The 7,690-nt window shown below is 43.4% G+C and overlaps 1 pseudogene across 1 annotated transcript; it reads right to left on the bottom strand.

The window, feature by feature from the left end:
- Nucleotides 1–262: 262 nt before the first annotated feature.
- LOC100598703 lies at nucleotides 263–3,020 on the bottom strand (annotated as a pseudogene). Its single transcript, XR_122251.4, has one exon. The product of XR_122251.4 is annotated as a 2',5'-phosphodiesterase 12 pseudogene (transcript).
- Between the last annotated feature and the right edge of the window lie 4,670 nt (nucleotides 3,021–7,690).

Genomic DNA, 7,690 nt, shown 5'->3' with positions numbered 1-7,690 from the left:
TAATATCATATGGTCAAATACCCTGTTCATTTATGAACATTTTTCATGGGCAAGAGTAACTAAAGACAATGGGATCAAGCTGAATATGTTGCTACTCACTTTGAATACTAAATTGTGCTTGCATCCTAAAAATTAAAATGAGCTGCAGTAAGAATTAGAATATAAACTGTGTTCATTTGTACCATACACTAAAAACTAAAATCCTAAAAATAAGAATGAAAATAGCTTACTTGTTCATTGAAAAATGAAAGATGAGAAGCAATAACAATTGGTGACGATTTATTTTTATCTTTTGTTAAAGCTCTGAAATTGTAGTAAATCGCTAACTAAATTGAGGTAGAGGTAGACCCTAATGTTACTCCTTCCATGTGTCAAGTCTCTCACCTTAGGTCTCTAAGGTCACCTATAACTTAAGTCTCTCACCCTTAACTTATATACATTTTCCCTCTTAGTACATAAGCATGATTCATTTTGGAATGTGTTGTCATGAAAGAAAAATTAAGATAATTCAAATGGTACTTTAAAAATTCTGAACTACTAGCTAAAAAAATTCTCTTATAAAAATGTACACAAGGGCCAGGCGTGGTGGCTCACGCCTGTAATCCTAATACTTTGGGAGGCCGAGGCGGGTGGATCACCTGAGGTCAGGAGTTCGACACCAGCCTGGCCAACATGGCGAAACCCCATGTCTACTAAAAACACAAAAATTAGCCAGGTGTGGTGGCGCATGCCTGTAATCTCAGCTACTTGGGAGGCTAAGGCAGGAGAATGGCTTAAACCCAGGGGGCAGAGGTTGCAGTGAGCCGAGATTGTGCCATTGCACTCCAGCTTGGGCAACAAGAGTGAAACTCCATCTCAAAAAAAAAAACAAAAACAAAAACAAACAAACAAAAAACATGATAATTCAATCTTCCTTTTCTGAGAGTCTCAAGTTGGAGAAAAATTATTCAATTTTCTATTTTGATAGTAATAAATATATTTGTTTCTCCTCCAATTGTAGAGGAAAACAAGGAAAGAGAAGATGTATGATGCAAACATTATCAACAGTTTCATAACGAAGACTGGTAACATAACTATGAGGGTTGAACATTTTACCATTCCTCTTTGAAGGTTACATATAAGCTTTGATTCATATTAAATTTTCTGCTAAAACAACTACTTCCTTTTCAGACTTCAATTCCATTAAACACACATCTATTTCCATTTTAAATCACATACAAGTGCTATGTGATCAGAGGGATGGGAAACACTAGGTAAGGCCTGGCGGGTGGTAACTTCTTCGTGACTAGGTAATGGAATCACCTGTTCAACCTCTAAAGCATTTAAGTCAATGAAAATGTAATCTAGACATCCATGAAAGCCACCAACATAATTTGTGTAAGCAGGTTCACCACAAGCACTTTTCAGATTGAAGAAATGCGTAAGAGACATGTTGCATCTTTCCTCCTCCCCATTGGAAGCCCAGTCTTCATGATCCTCTGGAATGCTGCCATTGATGACAAAATGATACATTCCTGTTGATGGTGTACTATTAAAGTCCCCACAAAATATAACTGGTATGCCAGGATACAGATCACATGAAACATGTCTAATGTGAGCCAAGGCTACTGCCATTTGAATGAGGCGAATATACCCACCTTTAGGATGCCAGTAAAGATGGGTATTAGCAACACATATCCTTTTAGAAGAGTCCTTTGTAGACTGAAGAACTGAAACCTGAACAGAAGATCTCTGGAGCACCTTCTCCTGCGCTGATGGGTACAAAACTAGTTTCTCCAGCAGTTCTTTGTGAAGTGGGTCGGACTCGAGGGCTTCGTAGAATGAAATATCATGCTGGCTAAGAAGGCTGAACTTAGACTTTCGGTAGAAAGTGGCCAGGCCTTCGTGCTGCTTGATTCGAAACACCCCCTCGAGCCCGAAGGCCTCTAAGGCGGGTACCAGGCTGTCAGAAAACACTGCGCAGTCAACCTCCTGCAAACAGATGACATCGGCGTTGTAGCCGGTGAGTTCCTTCTGGATAAGGTTCTGGATAAGGTTCTGGCGGTAGTCGAGCTCCAGGGCGTAGGGGGCGCAGTATGGGTACAGAACCCTTCGCGAGAACTCAGTCTGCGCGTACGTGTCTGCCAGGATGTTGTGAGAGACAGTGCGGATGAGAGCGTCCTCCGTCACCTTCTTCGTGTAGAGATGCCGGTGGTCAAAAGTGCAGGTGCCAGGCCCAGCCTCTATCACACATACACTTTCCAACTCCCAGCTGGGCCCAAAGCGCTGCCCATCGCCTGGGGTGCAATGAAGCTTGAGCCTTAGCCCGATGTCCGCATTGGACGGGGTGTAGACGCGCTCCTCCACATCAGTCTCAATCCAAGAAGAAGAAGGTGAGGAGGGAGACAATGACGAGGGGACACCGACCTCGGGCTCCGCGGCTCCGGGCTTGGCTTCCTTATACCAGCGGAAAAGGGAGCTGGCGGGATCCCCAAATTCGAGGCTGAGTTTGGGGCACACAGGGAACCCGGCCATGATGTAGCGCGGCAACTGCAGTTCGGTGAAGGCGGGCGGGTTGCGCTCCACCTTGTACTTAACATCACCGCGCCTTCTTGCCAGGCATCCACGTTGAGCACGTCCTCAGCCACTGCCTCTTCCCGGTAGTACAGCTTCACCACGGGCTCGCAGGCCACAGCTGGCTCGGGTCCCGGCCCTGAACAGGCCGCACCGCCGCTCGCATTCGGCCGGCTCTTCCTGCTCTTCTTGGCGGCGGCCGCCTTAGCGTGACCCTTTAGGGCATTGGTAGCGATGCGGCTGAGGACTCGACCCAGCGGCTCGATCTGGTCGCGCTGCATGTTCTTGTGGCTACCATCAGCCAAAGCGAATGACAGGCTCAGCTTGGGTTCCGAGGGTACACAGCGCAGTACAGCGCGCTCCATCGCTCCCGCCGCTGTCTGGCTCTCCGCTTCAGCCCGGCTCAGCTTCTCCACCGCCGTCCGGCTCACCCGAAGCGCGGCGCGGGCGCCTGGGAGCCTCCACATGAACGTGGTGGCCTAGCGGTCGACAAGACCCGCGGCCGATCAGCGGCCTACTGTCAGGTGGGTACATCATAATTTCTAAAGATTTTTCTTCTTGATAATAATACACCTGAACTTATTTCTTGTATTTTCACTTTCTGGCCTTTTCACAAGTTAAGATGGTTAGTTTTTTTCCTTCCAATTGGAGCCTAAAAGTGATGCTCATTCTATAGCATCATTATGCTGTCTTAGCGATGCTATGGAATGAGTGGGAATGAGGAACTAATTCTCAAAGTAATGTTTCTTCTTACAACATTCAAGGAATATCCTTACAGAAGGTAAGTTGGAGTAAGTACATTTGTGAGATATTCCCTGCTTCATCAGTTTTCGATTTTAATTTCTCCAATAACTAGTTTTCAAGGACTATTATATTTAATTGTCTGTCTTCTTCCAGTCGTACTTTTTCTCAGTCTCTTGCAGTTTGCCCTTTCAGTAATGAGACTAGTCAAATCTTTAGCAAGCCTGAGTCAGTGGATTATGAAAGCTCTAAAGAACAAAATGAAGCTGATGTGGATCTGTTACTTTTATTTCTCATGGGTAAAAATCTTGTATAGTTTTCGATTATCCTAATTGTCAGTTTGAAACCTGAAATTTATGTGTGCAAATGAGAATATTTTTATGCTAATGGTTTTGGATTCTAGGTATTTTTTCAGAGTGCTTAGAAGGCAGAAAGAAAACTTTGTATAGGATCTAATAAAAAACATTTAAATAAATACTTAGCATCACATATATCACAGAATATTACTTTAAATACAATAATAAGTTAAAAGGAGAAATTTTGCCTGAGTATGATGTAACAAAATAGTATTAAAATCATCTTCATTCACTTAGTAACTGCTTATTGAGCACTTATCCTATAATTGTGATGGAGTTGAACATTGGTCCTGCTATCATGATTGTAGTATATGGGGTCACCATTGTTGTGTATTATCAGTGCAAACAAAAATTCCTAATTAGGTATAATTACTTGATACAAAATATGGCCAAGTGATCATGCTGTTTCTCATAATTGTGATATGAGAAAATTTAACAGGAAGTTCTTATAATATTAACTAATAGGGAAATACTTCTCTAGTGATGTTTAAAAATAAGATCTTAAAATTAAGAATTTTACCTGTATTTCTTATTTTAATTCAAGCATCCTGTTTTATGCATTAATTGCATAAAAAGTGAATTAAAATTACACACAACCATTTTATCTGAATATTCTTTTCTTGAATTGATTTTTTTAAATATTAAAATAAACTGTATTTATTGAGATACCAAAGGTAATGAATGAACTCTAGAACTTCAATTACATATTACACACACATCTACTCTCTTTCCCATGTTTAATTAGGTATGAAAAGAGTCAAATTACTTTTAAGACTGAAAATTATACTAGTGTTTAATTTAGTCATTTAAATTCTCTATAGCCATGTGTTGGATAGATTTTCATTTCTGTCTAGCGGTCTCTGTTGGCTATGATTCACATAGATAGCTATCTGTATTTTCCCAAATATTTTTAATGCATGAAACACAGCATTATATATACACATAAGTAGAATGTGCTATTTTAATAAAAATAAAATTATACATTTTATTTTTAAATTTAAGAAATCATTTGGAATATATTTAATATAATAGACATAACATGGCATTGTGCTGATAAACTATAATTTATTTAAATTTTCTCATTAACTTTCTTCTTTTTTTTAACCTTTCTAAATGATTCTAGGCCATGTGCAGTGGTTCATGCTTATAATCCCAGCACTTTGGAGGCTGAGGTGGGAGGATCACTGGAGATCAGGAATTTGGCCAATATGTTGAAACAGGGTCTCTAGTGAAACTACAAAAATTAGCTGAGAATGGTGGTACAGACCTTTAATCCCAGCTACTCAGGTGGCTGAAACACCTATATATTTTAAAATAGAATTTTATAAGTGTAGTGTGAGGGTTACATATTCAGTGTTTTCCATGAAGGAAACTGATAGTTACTGATGGCTGTGATGGTGGACCATTTGGAGTGGCCACTGGGAGGATGCCAGCTGCATCAGGGGAGGCTCAGCTGGGGCTGTGTAATCTGGAGTTGGCAGGGGGCAGGAACAGGTGATCCCAGTAGGAGCCCCACACCCTACTGAGTTAGAGGGGTGGGAGCCTGTACTCTCTGGCCCAGCTGCAGCTGCCCAGCTGCAGCTCCAGACCTGGGCATCCCTGTGCTCTTGGGGGTGCAGGAAACCCCCTGACACTGCAGGCTTAGAAGTGCCTGCTCCCGGTCGGGTGCAATGGCTCAAATCTGTAATCCCAGCACTTTGGGAGGCCAAGGTGGGTGCATTATGTCAGGAGTTTGAGACCAGCCTGGCCAATATGGTGAAACCACCTTTCTACTAAAAATACAAAAATTAGCCAGGCACAGTGGTGCATGCCTTTAGTTCCAGCTACTTGGGAGGCTGAGGCAGAAGAATTACTTGGATCCGGGAGGTGGAGCTTGCAGTGAGCAGAGATTGTGGTGCTGCACCCCAGCCTGGGCGACAGAGTGAAACTCTGTCTCAAAAAAAAAAAAAAAAAAAGTGTCTGTACCCAATCTCTGGCCTCTCTGCACTCCTGGCACCCACTCTGCAGTGGAGCAAAGTTGTGGATGTGTCCTGATAGCTGAGCCTGAGTGCTGTTGTGACCTGGCTGGGTGTGCATGCAGTCACAGTAGTGCTGAAACAACAATCTTGCACTGCCTTGCCACCCTTGCTGGAAACTGTTGCTGAGACTAAAATATTTTGCGCAGATGAGAATGGGAGGGAGGCTGGGAGGCAGAGGGCAGCTTAGCATGGGCCTGCGGGTGCCATTCAGTGTGGATAGTCTGGGCGCTGTGGATGGTATGTTGATGGTGGTGGGAGGCAGACAGGTTTCTAGGTGGGAAGGAGTAAGTCCCCCATGAAACCTCCCCTTCAAGCCATTGACGGCCTGAAGCCTGGGGGCTGGGCTGCAAGTTTCATGTGAAGTCTGAGACTTGGAGTGAGAACTTCCATGATGCCTTTTGGCTAATCAACTGGTGCTTTTTTCAGGACTGCCCATGATCAACCATGGACCAATCAGCATGCATTTCCTCCATTCTGAGCCCATAAGACCCCCAGACTCAGCCAGACTCAGACACTCCTCAATACTACCTCCCTGCTGATAGGCACTACCCACTTTGAGTCTCCTCTCTGCTGAGAGCTGTTCAGTCACCCAATAAAGGTCTTCTTCACTTTGCTCACACTCTAGTTGTCCATGTCACTTCATTCTTCCTGGATGTGGGACAAGAACTCGGGACCTGCCAAATGGCAGGAGCTAAACAGACTGTAACACTTCACTGGCCAGATCATTGTGCTGAAGGCAGGAGCTGAAAGGGTTATAACACTATAGCCCTGCCACCCTCTGCTGGCACTGGGCAGCCACCTCATGTGACAGGAAGCAGCGGCTGGGCCAGGCCAGTCCAGGAGAAATGGACTGGAATGGGGCAGCAGGACTGAAAGAGCTGTAACACAAATGGGCTGAACACATGTTCCCTGCCCCCACCCCTGCCACCAAAACATGCACCCCTGCTAGCTGTGATGTGAGCAATGAGAAGGAGAGAAGAGCTGTAGACCAGACCTCAGGGCTCCTCAAGCCAGGGATGTGACATTCTATAACACCCTCTTTAGGGCTCTGAAATTATTGGTGTCTCAGAGTTTTGTGGTACAACCATATTCCCCTGGTCCAGACACTGGTACCTGTAGTGGAATCCACTTGTGGTATTTCTGGTCCAGCCACAGCCTCACATGCAGCTGGTGCCTAGAGCTGTCTGCCCTACTGCAACAGCCAGTGTGCCTGGGTCTGCGAACTGGCAAACCCCACGCTTGCTTGGTCACACACCTTTTGCCACTCTGCACCTGGCTCACCCCTGGCAGGCATGGGATCCAGGCTGGTAGTGAGAGCCTGCCATGCTGAGTGGGTGAAATGAGTCCAGTGGGTGTGAGCAAAACTCAAGCAGAGGTGCCACCAGCCACAGAGGTTTCTGGCTAGTGAAGCAACAGCCTAAGTATCCTGAGACATTATTACTTCTAAGGAAATAAATAGGGAAGTCCCTGTGGATTCTTTCTACATACATTCTTTCTCACATTTTTGCTAATTTTTTATGTGCATCAGTCTTTTCCAGATTCTATGAGACCTTCAAGGTTAGAATCATGCAGATTACTTTTTTCTAGATCCCCTATTGTTATCACAATGCAGAGAATTCATTAACTGAGTTTCAGCCTTCTGATGTGAAATTAGAATGACTTTCCTTATGGGCCCTTTAAATTGCAAAAAATAACACTAACGATGGTAGTATTAAGTGCTCAATAAACTTGATGTTTGTTGATTGGTTTCATAGCACATATTCCATATCTTCACATTAAGAAGTAGACTTTTATAATCCAAAATATCTTCCCACTGGTATTTTATAAGTGCAACTGCAACAGTGAAAATGGCAGATAGATATAAATATTTTGGACATTTCTATTAAAGTTTCACCCTTTTAAAACTGTGTTGCATTCCAGACTGTAAAACTTGCTTTTCGTGTGTTATAATTAATATTTTTTTAGTCCTCTTCCATCATATGATGTTATAGGTAGATGTTTAAAGTTGATGTTATTTCTAAA

The sequence above is a fragment of the Nomascus leucogenys genome, chromosome 3, assembly GCF_006542625.1.
Source record: "Nomascus leucogenys isolate Asia chromosome 3, Asia_NLE_v1, whole genome shotgun sequence".
Lineage (NCBI taxonomy): Eukaryota > Metazoa > Chordata > Mammalia > Primates > Hylobatidae > Nomascus > Nomascus leucogenys.
This window is presented reverse-complemented; position numbering and strand designations above follow the sequence as displayed.